General features: G+C 39.9%; 1 pseudogene; it reads right to left on the bottom strand.

The window, feature by feature from the left end:
• Positions 1-11,549: 11,549 nt before the first annotated feature.
• LOC114901118 lies at positions 11,550-11,988 on the bottom strand (annotated as a pseudogene).
• Positions 11,989-16,094: the final 4,106 nt, after the last annotated feature.

Raw genomic sequence — 16,094 nt, 5'->3', positions numbered from 1 at the left:
CTTCTTCTTCTTCTTCTTCTTCTTCTTCTTCTTCTTCTTCTTCTTCTCCTTCTCCTTCTCCTTCTCCTTATTTCTTCTTCTTCTTCTTCCATTTCTTCTTCTTCTTCTTCCTCTTCTTCTTCTTCTTCTTCTCCTCCCCCTCCCCCTCCCCCTTCTCCTTCTCCTCCTCCTTCTTCTTTTTGTGGGAGGAGATGAGAGATTTTGTTTTAGTTAATGTTTTTGTTTTTAAAATGATGAAACAGAAAATGCTTCACTGGCCCACAGCAAACTTTCCCATAAAACTCTCTTTGGGGCTTCCCTGGTGGCACAGTGGTTGAGAATCTGCCTGCCAATGCAGGGGACACGGGTTCGAGCCCTGGTCTGGGAAGATCCCACATGCCGCGGAGCGGCTGGGCCCGTGAGCCACAACGACTAAGCCTGCACATCTGGAGCCTGTGCTCCGCAACAAGAGAGGCCGCAACAGTGAGAGGCCTGCGCAGCGTGATGAAGAGTGGCCCCCGCTTGCTACAACTAGAGAAAGCCCTTGCACAGAAACGAAGACCCAACACAGCCAAAAGTACATAAAAAACAACAACAACAACAACAAAAAACCTCTCTTTGGCCACAGACTAAGTACAACACACATAGTGCCAAGAGGGGTTTCATGGCTTCCCCTTTTTTCCCCTGCAGACAAAAAAATGAGCACAGGATCAAAATAAATCTAGAATGAAAACCATATTTCCCCCTCATTGGTTGAGCTTCTACTCTCTCTTAATAATCACTACAATCGTTTGGTTTTGTCAAAAAGAAATCAGATAACCAAACTACCTTCTTTCTCCTTGTGCTTCCAGAAGAGACAGTAAACACAGGGAATTCTGTGAGCTGATCTGCCATTGCTGTTTTGGTCAGGCATATTTACAAACCTCACTGATTTGGCCAGTAGCTCCCAGGCAGCCTCCTGTGAGCCACAGGGTTGAGACCGTCCTTCTGAAGGCAAGGATAGTGCCCTGTCCAGCAGGCTCTTGATTATGAGTGCTGATCACTTCTGGAGCAGGGTGATCCTGGCTAGCTGTCAGCTTCAGCTCCAGCCCTTGGAACCCAGACCCATCAGCTCCTCATAACACTAACATAGCAATCCTCTCTGCCGATTGGGTCAGTAACCTGCCCAGAGAAATCAGATGAAATAGGGGCAACAGTTTTTTTCTACCAAGGGTAACTGACCCATGCAGATGCAATTCAGGGAAGTAAGCCAATGCTTTCTTGGAATTCTCATTTTCTAATTTTAAGCAGTACTGACTCCCCTCTTTCCCTCCTTGAACCTCATCTTCCTACTCTAGGAAGTAAAGAGGACAACTGATTATTTTAAGCAGAAGATATTTGTTTTTGTGTAGTCACACATGCTCCATATTTTGGATATAAATGTTACATTAAATTTCATGGGGATTGGGGAAAAATTTTGTAAGTGTAAAAATAGTTGGGGGGTGAAAACCACAAAATATCAATAGACTTTAGTTTGTAAGAATTTAATACTACACTATGGCAAGAGAAACTATAAATAAAATCAAAAGTCAAATGACAAATGGGAAGATATTTATATTACATATAACAGGCAAGGATGAACATACTTTATAAGTAAGAAATTTTTACATAGCAATAAGAAAAAATTCCCTAGTATCCCATTATAAAAGTGGGCAAACAAGGCAATCTTGAAAACAAGCTGAAGAACTTAAACTGCCAGATATTCTAGTAATTAAGACATTATTATATTGGTTCAAGAATACACAAACCAATCAACCACTGGAACAGAATGGAGAAAGAGAACCACATATGCATGGTCACCTGATTTATAGCAAAGGCAATAAATAATGTAAGGCAGAGGGTAAAAGACGGTTTTTCAATTAAATGGTGCTAAGTGAATTGACAATTTGTATGGAATAAAATGTATCTGAACCCTTACCTCACACCATACACATTAAACAACTCCAGATGGATTCCAAATCTAAATATGAAGGAGAAAAAAAAACTTTCAGAACATCTTCATGGTCTTGGAATGGGTAAAGATTATTTAAACAGTCATGAAAAGCACTAACCATTAAAGAAAAAATTGATAAATTAACCATATTAAAATTAAAAACTTCTGTTCATGCAAAGATACCATTGAGAAAGTAAAAAGAGAACCCATAGAGTAGGAAAAGATATTTGCATGCATGTATCCAACTTACTGGATAGAGAAAAAAAAAGAGCAAAAATTTGAACAGATACTTCTCAAAAGAGTATATCTAAATGGCTAATAAACATATGAAAAGGCGCTCAATATTAGTCATCAGGAAAACTCAAATTAAAACCACAATGAGATAGTGTTACATACCCACCAGAATGAGGTATCACTTCACACTGGTCAGAATGGCCATCATCAAAAATTCTACAAACAATAAATGCTGGAGAGGGTGTGGAGAAAAGGGAACCCTCTTGCACTGTTGGTGGGAATGTAAATTGATACAGCCACTATGGAGAACAGTATGGAGGTTCCTTAAAAAACTACAAATAGAACTACCATATGACCCAGCAATCCCACTACTGGGCATATACCCTGAGAAAACCATAATTCAAGAAGAGTCATGTACCACAATGTTCACTGCAGCTCTATTTACAATAGCCAGGACATGGAAGCAACCTAAGTGTCCATTGACAGATGAATGGATAAAGAAGATGTGGCACATATATACAATGGAATATTAGCCATAAAAAGAAACAAAACTGAGTTATTTGTAGTGAGATGGATGGACCTAGAGTCTGTCATACAGAGTGAAGTAAGTCAGAAAGAGAAAAACAAATACTGTATGCTAACACATATATATGGAATCTAAACAAACAAAAAAAGGTTCTGATGAACCTAGGGGCAGGACAGGAATAAAGACACAGATGTAGAGAATGGACCTGAGGATACGGGGAGGGGGAAGCATAAGCTGGGACGAAGTGAGAGAGTAGCATTGACATATACACACTACCAAATGTAAAATAGATAGCTAGTGGGAAGCAGCACAGGGAGATCAGCTCGGTGCTTTGTGACCACCTAGAGGTGTAGGATAGGGAGGGTGGGAGTGAGATGCAAGAGGGAGGGGATATATGTATACATATAGCTGATTTTCTTTGTTATACAGAAGAAGCTAACACAACATTGTAAAGCAATTATACTCCAATAAAGATGTTAAAAAAAAAAAACCCACCAACAATACTAAACATTGGTAAGGATGTGAAGCAACTGTAACTCTCGCACCTTGCTGATGGGATGTAAATTGGTTATGACCACTTCAGAAACAATTTTGACATTATCTATTAAAGTTAAATATGTGTATACTCAGCAATTCTACTTCTAGGTAACTAACCATAGAAAAGTGGACTTGTATTCTCCAAAAGACACGTCAGAGCAGCACTATTCATAATAATGCCGAATAGGAAAATGCCCAAATGCTCATCAATGGATAAATAAATTGTGGTATAGTCACACAATGAACTCTAACAGCAATAAGAAGAAACAATCTGCAACTGTATGCAACAATATGAATGAATCTCACAAACATGTATTGCGGAAAAGAAATCAGACTCAAAAGAGAACACAACTTGTGATTTCATTTATATAAACTACAAAAACAGGTGAAAATAATCTTTCTGTTGTTGTGCTAGTGACAGTGTAAATCACGCACTTTGAAAGGTGTTTTGGCAAAATGGCAGAATAGATCAAGAGTCAAAAAGTTTCATGCCCTTTGACTGGCTAAACTCGACCCTAAGGAAAGAATTATAGATGCCCATGTAGATTTACATTAAAAGATATTCACGCTAGAGTTCTTGTAATAATAAAAAGTTGGAAAGTGATAAATATCTATAATAGAGATGTAATGAAATAACTTTGGTATATCTGTATTCATGAACTATTACACAGGCACTAAATATCATGTTTTTGAATAATATTTAATAATATTCAATAGTCATGATTTAATGTAAGGTAAAAACTGTAGAACAGAAAACTATTTATACAATGCAGTCCCAATTTTATTGCATATGTATACTCACAAACATATATATACATACATATGCAAAAGAAGGTAAGAAACATACCACAAGGTCATTGTTGTAAAGTGGAATTAGAGCGTTTACATTTTCTTCTTTTCAGATTTTTCCGTGTTAGTCCCTATGGCTAATATGGTTCTGTCATAGCCTGCAACCGATTGCTAAATAGGACTCAATATCTCTTTTTTCCCCAGGAGAATTCCATTAAGACCAAGTGTTGATTTGTATTCAAGATTTTATAAGAAGACAGAGGAGAGTTTTACACTGTACAGTTCACAACCCTTCCTATATTTCCTTCAGGTGTGCCTTGTGATGGCTAATTTTATGTGTCAACTTGACTGGGCCATGGGATGTCCAGATATCCAGTTAACATTATTTCTAGGTGTGTCTGTGAAGGTGTTTCCGTAAGAGATTAGCATTTGAATCCCTAGACTGAATAAAGCAGATTCCCTTTCCAATTATGTAATCTGTTGAGGGTCTGAATAGAACAAAAAGGTGAAGGAAGGGAGAATTTGCTCTCTCTGCCTGACTACTTGAGCTGGACATAGGTAGTCTCCTGCCCTGGCACTGGAACTTACTCCATTGGCTCTCCGGTTCAGGCCTTTGAACTGTACTAAAAGGTATACCATCAGTTCTCTTGGTTCTCAGGCCTTTTGACTTGGACTTGAACTACATCACCAGCTTTCCTGGGTCTCCAGCTTACAGATGGCAAATAGGACTTCTCAGCCTCCATAACTGTGTGAGGCAATTCCTCCTAATAAGTCTATTTTTATATCGCCCATTGGTTCTGATTTTCTGGAGAACCCTGACTAATATATGCTTCATCTCTCGCTTCTCTCCAGCTACAAGCCAAACAAGGTTTCCTTTTTGTTGTCCTTTCCTGGGTAGCACTTAGACAAGCTGGTACCTAGATAGGCTGATTTCTGGCTTCCTCAATTCCAGATCTTCCCCATCTCAGGTCTCAGAATCTCTCTCCTTTTTTATACAGAAAAAATTGCTTCTCCAAATATGCATACATCCACCACCAACTCAGCAAAACAAAGTTCTTGTCAATTTTCAAATTTTCTACAGTAAGTTCATATTACTTTCAGAATCAAAAAATTTTGAATTACTCATAGCAACTCATAGCAAATTTCCCAATAGAGGGAAATTTTTCTCTAGGCAGCAACAGTGTTAATGAAAATATGTAATGTGTAAGACCAAGTCTGACTGCTTAAAATTAACCTTAAGGCCAGAAATTCCTCAACTTAAAAACATATGCACATCAGGTACACATTTATCTGATCATTTGAATTATATGTGTAGCAGTTCCCCTTGGTAAGGGCAGAGATTGAAGAATTATTTGTATTAGCATTAGCTTTTTGTAACATTGATCAATAACTAGATGAAACAGTTAATTCTGGACTCAGAGAAAATAGTGGCATGAGCAAACAAAACAATTAGGTGGTTTGAAACTCATTTCTGCTTAGTTTTTTTATTAGCAGCACAATTTTCTTCCTAAATTTAGTCACACTGAACAATGCAGGATGCAGTTGTACCCCATTCATTCACCCACCCACCCAGGAAACTGGTATGCCCTTCTTTTATTTATTTATTTATTTATTTATTTTTGCGGTACGCGGGCCTCTCACTGTTGTGGTCTCTCCCATAGCGGAGCACAGGCTCCGGACGCGCAGGCTCAGCGGCCATGGCTCACGGGGCCAGCCGCTCCGCGGTATGTGGGATCTTTCCGGACCGGGGCACAAACACGCGTCACCTACATCGGCAGGTGGACTCTCAACCACTGCGCCACCATGGAAGCCCGTATGCCCTTCTTATATGCCATGCACTATTGTAGGAGGTCGGGTGCAGAAGTGAAAAAGGTGTACAAGGTCTTTCTTTTATGGAGCGTATGGGGAAGAGAGAGTATAACACAGGGGAAATATATATATATATATATATATATATAGAGAGAGAGAGAGAGAGAGAGAGAGAGAGAGATTGTCATATATATTTCTATATTCTCCAAATCTTGCTCTCATGGGACTTGCCATCCACTGTAGCAATAGGTTTCAGAGCTTCAGGAGAAGGATGGATACCTGCTTTAAAAAATCATTACTCAGCTCTTTTTCCAGTAAAAAAAAAAATTGTGGTGAAAACCTGGTGTCATGAAAAGATGAAAGACTTTCTAAATTACTTTACACATCAATGACTAACCTGAAGGACTCAGACCATACTATTTCTTTCTTTCTTTTATTATTATTATTTATTTTATATATTTATTTTTGGCTGCATTGGGTCTTTGTTGCTGCGCCCGGGCTTTCTCTACTTGTGGCAAGTGGGGGCTACTCTTCGTTGTGGTGCCTGGGCTTCTCATTGCGGTGGCTTCTCCTGCTGTGGAACACGGGCTCTAGGCATGCAGGCTTCAGTAGTTGTGGCATGAGGGCTCAGTAATTGTGGCTCACAGGTTCTAGAGCGCAGGCTCACCAGATCTGGTGCACAGGCTTAGTTACTCCGCTGCATGTGGAATCTTCCTGGGCCAGGGATTGAATCCGTGTCCCCTGTATTGGCAGGAAGATTCTTAACCACTGTGCCACCAGGGGAGTCCAGACTATACTATTTCTTCCATAACGTGAAGTATACTTCTACCCAAAACTTGCTGCCCTAGGAGAAGAAGCCCAGGGACCATCAGTGCCACCATGTTGGGAGGTAAAGGAGAGGGCTAGGGCTAGGAGCTTCAGCGGACTGGGGAAGAATGGGGGATAGAATAAAGAGAAATTCAGAGGTGGGGAACATTAGCACCAAGAACACATAGTTGTGGTGATGGGGATCCAGTCATGGTCGCCAGCATATCAACCACAATAGTCAGACAGGACTAGCTTTTCTTCAGTTGTCTCCAGTTCAGAAAACTGTCTGATTGAATCACTTTACAACCAAGGCCAGTAAGGAGCCAGAAGACATCATACGGGTCCCAGTGCCTCCACTGCCATGTGGTCATGTAAGTGATACTCCTCCTCTGTAAGCCAGTTCACCATCTCAGAAGAGAACAGAGGGAGAAAAAAAAAATGAAATATTGGACATTTTATCCCCTAAAGAGTGAACACTTACCAAAAGAACCCTGGCTAGGAGAGATTTTGCCCTAACAATTTTTCCCCTTCTTGATCTGACCCTGGAAAAGTGGGCCTGGTTGTGTCCATTGTGCTCCTGATGTCCCCTCTATCACCTTTCCCATGATATGCCCTCTACTCCCAAATTTCCTCTCTTTTCCATCTGACCTCCATTCTTAAGCAAAATTCTCATTTTCTTTTTGCCCTGATGTCAATTAACAGTCAAAAGGAAAAATAGCCAACAAGTTAATCCAAAAGTTTATGAATTCTGCTAACATAAAAATTATACATATACCTAAAGGCTGGATCATAGTCAAAACTTAATTGGAGTAAAACTAAAAAATCGTAAGTGGAAAGAAGTAACAGAAATTAAAAATTATTAAGAATCCCATGATAGGGCTTCCCCGGTGGTGCAGTGGTTAAGAATCCGCCTGCCAATGGAGGGGACATGGGTTCGAGCCCTGGTCCGGGAAGATCCCACATGCTGCGGAGCAACTAAGCCTGTGTGCCACAACTACTTAGCCTGCACTCTAGAGCCCACGAGCCACAACTACTGAGCCTGCATGCCACAACTACAGAAGCCTGCACGCCTAGAGCCTGTGCTCTGCAACAAGGGAAGCCACCGCAATGAGAAGCCCGTGAACCACAACGAAGAGTAGCTCCTGCTCGCCACAACTAGAGAAAGCCCGCGTGTAGCAACGAAGACCCAACGCAGGCAAATTAATTAATTAATTAATTAATTAAAAAAAAGAAGAAGAATCCCATGATGGAAGTGTTCTAAATCTGGATTGTGGTGATGGTTGCACAACTGAATTAACTAAAACTCATCTAATTTTGTGCTCTCCAATATGGTTGCCACTAGGCACATGTGGCTATTTAAATTTATTAAAATTGTATTATTCAGAGGAATAGAATTGAGTGTCCAGAAATAAATCCATAAACCTATGGTCAATTAAATGGTGCCAAGACCTTTCAATAAGGAAAGAATAATCTCTTCAATAAATCACTCTGGGGCAACTGAATAGCCACATGCAAAAGAGTGAAGTTGGATCCCTACCTTACACCATATATGAATATTAACTCAAAATAAACCAAAGACCTAAATGTAAGGGCTAAAACTATAAAACTCTTAGAAGAAAATATATGAGTAAATCTTTATAACCTTTGCTTTGGCAATAGAGTTTGAGATATGACATCAAAAGTACAAGTAACAAAAGAAAAAATAGATAAATTTGGCATAAAAATTAAAAATGTTTGTGAACAAAAGGACACCATCAAAAGTGAAAAAACAACAAACAGAATGGGAGAAAATATTTGCAAATCATATATTTGATAAGGAATATCCGGAACACATGTAGAATTCTTGCAACTGAATAACAAAAAGACAAACAACACAATTCCAAAATGGGCAAAGAACCAAACAGACATTTCTCCAAAGATGACATACAACTGGCCAATAAGCACATGAAAGGTGCTCAGCATAATTAGTCACCAGAGAAATGCACATCAGAACCACAATGAGATGCTACTTCACACGCACTAGGATAGCTATAATTTAAAAAAAGAAAAGAAAAGAAAAGAACAAGTGTTGATGAGGATGCAGAGAAACTGGAATCATTGTACATTGCTCCTGGGAATGTAAAGTAATAGAGCTGCTGAGGAAAACATGCTGGCAGTTTCTTAAAAAAGTTAAACAGAATTATCACATGTCCAAACAATTCCACTCCTAGATATATACCCAAAAGAACTGAAAACAGATATTCAAACAAAAGTTGGTATGAATTTTCATACCAGCACTATTTACAATAACCAAAAGGTGGAAACAACCCAAATGTCCATCAACTGACGAATGGATAAACGAACTGTGGTACATCAATAAAAAAGAATGGAATACTGGCACACGCTGCAACATGGATGAACCTTGAAAACATTATGCTAAGTGAAAGAAGTCAGATACAAAGAGTCACATATTGTATGACTCCATTTATATGAAATATCCAGAATAGGCAAATCTAAAGAGACAGAAAGCAGATTACAGGTTACTAAAGGGTGGGGGAAGGAGATAGGAGGAGTTACTGCTTGATGGGTGTGGAGTTTTCTTTTGGGGTGATGAAATATTTTGGAACTAGATAGAGATGGTTATGTAACACTGTGAAAATAATAAATGCCAGTGAATTGTACACTTTAAAATGGTTAAAATGGCAAATTTTATATAGCATGAATTTTACCTCAATAAAAATATTTTAAAATATATTTTCTAGGTTACACTAGCCACATTTTGGGTGGCTAGTGCTGCTGATTAGACTTTGCTTATCACAGAACATTTCTACCATGTACAAATTCTATTGGAAGTACTGATATAACTGTAAACTTACAATGGGTAAGTTTATGGTATATAAATTGTCCTTCAGTAAACAGACAGGACCATTTAAAAAAGAAACATTCCCAAGGCAAATATAATTTTAAACCATTTTAAAAAATTGAAGTATAGTTAATTTACAATGTTGTATTAGTTTTAGGTGTACAGCAAAGTGATTCAGTTATATATATAATTGAATATATACATATTCTTTTTCAGATTCTTTTCCATTATAAGTTATTGCAAGATATTGAATATAGTTCCCTGTGCCTTGCAGTAGGTCCTTGTTGTTTATCTATATTATATGTAGTAGTGTGTATATGTTAATCCCAAACTCCTAATTTATCTCTACCCTGCCCCTGCCAACCCCTCACAACCATATGGTTATGGTTTTGTAACCGTAAGTTTGTTTCCTATGTCTGTGAGTCTGTTTCTGTTTTGTAAATTAGTTCATTTATATCATTTTTTTAGATTCCACTTGTAAGTGATATTGTATGATTGTCTTTGTCTGACTTACTTCACTTAATATGATAATCTCTAGGTCCCTCCATGTTGCTGCAAATGGCAAGATTTCATTCTTTTTTATGGCTGGGTAATATTCCAGTGTGTGTGTGTGTTTATCTATCTATATATATTTTTTTAATTAATTAATTTATTTTTGGCTGTGTTGGATCTTCATTGCTGCACGCGGGCTTTTCTCTATTTGTGGCGAGTGGGGGCTTCTCTTGTTGCCAGTGCATGGGCTTCTCATTGTGGTGGCTTCTCTTGTTGTGGAGCATGTGCTCTAGGCACACAGGTTTCAGTAGTTGTGGGACGAGGGCTCAGTAGTTGTGGCTTGTGGGCTCTGGAGCGCAGGTTCAGTAGTTGTGACACATAGACTTAGTTGGTCTGTGGCATGTGGGATCTTTCCGAACCAGGGCTCGAACCCGTGTCCCCTGCATTGGCAGGTGGATTCTTAACCACTGCGCCATCAGGGAAGTCCAATATTTTTTTATTTTATTTATTTGGTTACTCCAGGTCTTGGTTGTGGCAGGTGTGCTCTGTAGTAGTGGCATTTGTGCTCCTTAGTTGTGGCTCACAGGCTCCTTAGTTGTGGCAGGCGGCTCCTTAGTTGTGACATGCAAACTTTTAGTTGCGGGATGCATGTGGGATCTAGTTCCTTGAGCAGGGATTGAACCTGGGAACCTGGGACCCCTGCATTGAGAGCGTGGAGTTTTAACCACTGCGCCACCAAGGAAGTCCATGTGTGTGTGTGTGTGTGTGTGTGTGTGTGTGTGTGTGTATACCACATCTTCTTTATCCATTTATCTGTTGATGAACACTTAGGTTGCTTCCATGTCTTGGCCATTGTAAATAGTGCTGCCATGACTATTGGGGTACGTGTATCTTTTGAGTTAGCATGTTCCTCAGATATAGGCCTAGGAGTGCAGGATCATATAGTAACTCTATTTTTAGTTTTTTAAGGAACCTCCATACTGTTTTCCAGAGTGGTTGCACCAATTTACATTCCCACCAACAGTGTAGAAGGGCTCCCTTTCCTCCACACCCTCTCCAGCATTTATTATTTGTAGACTTTTCAATGATGGCAATTCTGACTGGTGTGAAGTGATACCTCATTGTAGTTTTTTATTTTATTTTATTTTATTTTTGTTTTTTGCGGTATGCGGGTCTCTCGCTGTTGTGGCCTCTCCCGTTGCGGAGCACAGGCTCCGGACGCGCAGGCTCAGTGGCCATGGCTCACAGGCCCAGCCGCTCTGTGGCATGTGGGATCCTCCCGGACCGGGGCACAAACCCGTGTCCCCTGCATCGGTAGGCGGACTCTCAACCACTGTGCCACCAGGGAAGCCCCATCAGTCTCTGTCTTTTAATTGGTGTATTTAGATCACTCATATTTAAAATGATTATTGATATAATTGGATTAATGTCTACAATATTTGCAACTGTTTTCTAGTCATTGCACTTGTCCCTTGTTTCTTGTCTTCCCCTCTTTTTCTGCCTTCTCTGTTTTTTTTTTTCTAGTTAAACAATGATTTTATTGCTTAAGTACATGGACAAATTTATGCAACCAGGGCAGAGGCTGTGGATAACTAGTATCTCCAAATTGGGGGGGGGGCGTGAGGGGAGGACTGGTTTGGTTTTACAGTATTGAGCCAACCTGTGAATGCAGCTATTAATCAGAATCAGAAGGAATTTAGCATCTTTATCCTTTCTGTTTCTCTGAAGATGCTTCCGAACAGCAACAACTTTCTTAATTAAATGCTAGAGGTACTCAGGACGATCAGGAGAAAGTCCTTTGGACTTAAGAATTCTCAAGATTTTATTGCCTGTCATAAAACAACACCATGTGAGACTCTCAGGATCACCCTGAGGCAGGCCCTTCTTGGCCAGTTTGTAGATCTGCTCCTTCCTGTTGTCAGAAGTTAACTTCAGCCAGGTGGGATTGCTGCGGTGGTAGGCCAGAGCTGACTGGGACAGGCCCTTCCCAGGGGCCTGCATGCAACCACGAGGGCAGCCAAAAAGAGAGCAAGGGTGGGAGGCAGGAAGCCACCCTGCACACAGGAAGTGACCTCACATAGTCCTGCTTCCTCCCATCCTGCCTTCTCTGTTTTTAATTGAGCATTTTATATTATTCCATTTTCTCTTAGCACATTAATTATACTTCTTTAAAATTTTTAAAAACGCTTGCCCTAGGGTTTGCAATACACATTTACAACCAATTTAAGTCTACTTTATTTTTAAAATTTTTAAAAAGGATTTTATTTATTTATTTGGCTGCGTTGGGTCTTGGCTGCTGTGTGCAGGCTTTCTCTAGTTGCGGCAAGAGGGGGCTACTCTTCATTGCGGTGCACGGGCTTCTCATTGCAGTGGCTTCTCTTATTGTGGAGCACAGGTTCTAGGCGTGCGGACTTCAGTAGTTGTGGCTTGCGGGCTCTAGAGAGTAGGCTCAGTAGTTCAGGTGCATGGGCTTAGTTGCTCCACGGCATGTGGGATCTTCCCAGACCGAGGCTCAAACCCGTGTTCCCTGCACTGGCAGGTGGATTCTTAACCACTGCGCCACTGGGGAAGTCCTTAAGTCTATTTTAAAATAACATTGTACTGCTTCATAGGTAGGACAGGTACCTTATAACAGAGTATTCCCAATTATTCCCTCTTGTCCCTTATAATATTGCTGTCATTCATTTCACTTATTCATAAGCTATAATCAACCAATACATTATTGCTATTGTTATTTTTGAACAATATCTATTACATCAATATCTATTAGATCTAATAGATCTATTAGATCTAATAGCAGTTATCTATTAGATCAATTAAGAATAACAAAAATATAAGATTTTATTTTACTTTCATTGGTTTCTTCTCTAATATTCTTCTTTCTTCAAATGTAGATCTGAGTTTCTGATCTATATATTCTATAGTTCTGTATATATGATCTATATATTCTTCTCTCTGAAGAGCTTCTTTTAACACTCCTTGCAAGGGCAGGATGACGTGATAAATTCCCTTGCTTTTCTTTGTCTGAAAAAGTCTTTATTTCTCCTTCACTTTTAAAAACATTAATTATTATTATTTTTTTTTCCGTACGCGGGCCTCTCACTGTTGTGGCCTCTCCCGTTGCGGAGCACAGGCTCCAGACGCGCAGGCTCAGTGGCCATGGCTCATGGGCCCAGCCACTCCGCGGCATGTGGGATCTTCCTGGACCGGGGCACGAACCTGTGTCCCCTGCATCAGCAGGCAGACTCTCAACCACTGCACCACCAGGGAAACCCCCTATTAATTAATTTTTTAATTTTATTATTTTTTTATTGGGGTATAGTTGTTTTACAATGTTGTGTTAGTTTCTACTTCTTCACTTTTGAAGGATAATTTCACTGGATACAGTATTCTAGTTTGGTGGCTTTTGTTTTTGGTTCAACACTTTAAATATTTCACTCTATTCTCTTCTCGCTTACATGGTTTTTAAGGAGAAGTCTGACGAAATTCTTATCTTTGTTTCCTATAATTAATGTGATTTTTTCCTCTGGCTTCCTTCAGGATTTTTTCTTCTAAAGGCAAGTATCAGATTTGTCTAAACAAAAATAAAAAAATTTTATGATCAAGAAAGACAAAGTAAAGTGAATGCCACAATGATAAAGACAAAGAACAGGGGTCTGGCAGAATGGAAGGCCACAGGGTAGGGAAGGTGCCAGGAAGCTTCTGGGACACTGGGCATTGCTGTGTTGGGGCTGGGTGGGACCACAAAGCGCTATGGCCTAGCCTGCTCTGGTGATCATGACATTTGATGATGTGGCCTCATATTTTTTGGAGCAAGAGTGGGAGATCCTGGAGATGTAGCAGAAGGAAATATATCAGCAAGTAATGAAGATCCATTACGAGACTCTTGATTCTCTGGGTTATGTTTTTCCCAAGCCAGATTTGATCACTTGGTTGGAATATGGGAGAATGTTATTAATCAGAGACCAGGGGGGAAAAAGAAAGACAAAGGAAAAACTGGAAAAATACTTTCAATGGTGGACAAAGGGTTAATAGTCTTAATATATAAAGAGCTCTTACTAATAAATAAGATAAAGCTAAATGTTGTGAAAGAAAAATAAGCATAGAACAGGAAAAGGAACTCATAAAAAGAAGAAATTAAAATGGCAAATAAACATAGGTAACAAAAAAATCTTTGGTAACTGAAAATGAAATTAATTCAAAAAGGAGACATATTTTTAACCTTTCAGGATTAGCAAAGATTTGAAAATGTTTGTTGCATATGGAGAAAGGGTACTGTCATAATTGATTGATGGCATGTATATTGTTACATTTCTGGCTTGTAATTTAGCAAATTTTATCAAATTTCTCCAAAACATCAACTTCTTTTGATTCAGCAATTTTACTTCCAGGAATTTTTCCTCAGGAAATAATTGAACAAATATACAAAGATGTATGTATAAAGCTGTTTATCATGGTAGTTTTTATAATAGTAAAAAATTGGCAATAGCCTGACTGTTCAAAAAGTGTTTTTTAAAGTTGATTTTCAAAATAAAAGAATGAGAAATCAGGGACAAGAGGGAAAAAAAATAGTTTGAAATAAGCAAACAATCCTTATAATAAAGACTTGTCTTCCCAAGTAGCAGCTCCCTTCACAGATAAAGAATTGAAGGGGCAGAGTACAATGTGACATCCTGTACATATGACACCCTTACCTCTCTGAAGACCCAGAAGTTTGCACTCCTGACAAAATGGGGCCTAGCTCCTTGGTTCCACAAACACACATTACCCTCTCCCTTTCTTTACATAACATTACCTATTGTTCCCTTTGATGACTGGAAATGTAGCTCCTCCATTCAATAACATCTAGTTGAGACAGTGGGAGAATGTCTCCAGGTGCATCAGTCTGACTCTGGGAAAACTGGTAACAGCAGAATGTTGCTTGTCTGGGGAAGGGAGTTGGGCAAGGGTAATCAGAGAGTAGAGTAGGTACTCAATAAATCCTTGGATGCAGCCAAGGCAGCCAGGATTAGACCTCAGCATGCCGAGTTCTGTCCTGGCCCCCTTTAGTGGAACTGACTACCTACAGAAACAGGGAATAGAAATTCAGGGCAAAGCCTATCTACCTGGAGTTTTCTCACATCACTTCTCATTTTGTACTGACTCCACTACTCATGGCTGTCACATTCCCAAATCCTCTGACCTTCATTTATCTGCAGACTTTGGCTCCTAGGCCTCACATCAGGTGCCTGTGGCTATGAAGAACCTTTTCAGGTAAGCCACTCCAGCCTGGCTGGACCACTTGGCCTCCTGGCATTCCCTCCCCAGCATTAACCAGGGAAACTACAATGTGCCACTCCCATGCTTCTCCCCAGTGTTTGTGGGCCCACATACCCCATCTCAACCTCTCCTCCACCTCAGGATAGAGGGATCAGAAACAAAGGGATACATTTACTAGGTCAAAGAATGTTAGACTTAGAAGGGATAGTGTTCATCATTTAGCAAAATCAACCTTATTTAAAGTGAAATGACTTGCTTACAGTCACACAGCTAATTCCAATGTAATATGGTACCTGGGTGTCAGGGTGGTCCTTTTAATTTTAATTTATTAAAAAATTTAAAGCAATTCCTAAGATTCCATAGGAAAGATGACATTCTATTTGATCTATAAGTACACCCAGGTATGATTCACCCTAAATGGAAATGGACCACAGGACTAGTTCAGGTCTTTGTTCCTCTTATAAGGAGGATGGAAATGTCCCATTTCTTTTTCAAAGCTGTTACATGCTTTTTTGACCCTCCTTTTGGGGAGAATGAAGCAAGTGTAGTGGGGTCCCAGCCTGGAAGCTGATGTCCAGGGTGGCCAGGAGCAGAGAGAGGCAGAATGACAGTACAAAAACATTTCTGAGAGGACGCTCAGGGTCCAGCCAGCAAAAGCTCCATCTCTTTGTGAAAGGGAAGCAGAACCCAAAGGGCAAGGGCCAAGTAGACATAGGAGCAGACTGTGGTTATTGGGGTTGGGAGTTGTGGAGAAGAGGGCTGTGACAGATGTAAAAGGGGATTTGAGGTGAGAAGAGCTAGGGTATAGCTGGATGAATGGGTGAATATGGCTGGAGTACAAACTCCTT

The sequence above is a fragment of the Monodon monoceros genome, unplaced genomic scaffold (assembly GCF_005190385.1).
Source record: "Monodon monoceros isolate NGI ecotype Baffin Bay Population unplaced genomic scaffold, NGI_Narwhal_1 Super_Scaffold_19, whole genome shotgun sequence".
NCBI classification, from domain to species: domain Eukaryota; kingdom Metazoa; phylum Chordata; class Mammalia; order Artiodactyla; family Monodontidae; genus Monodon; species Monodon monoceros.
This window is presented reverse-complemented; position numbering and strand designations above follow the sequence as displayed.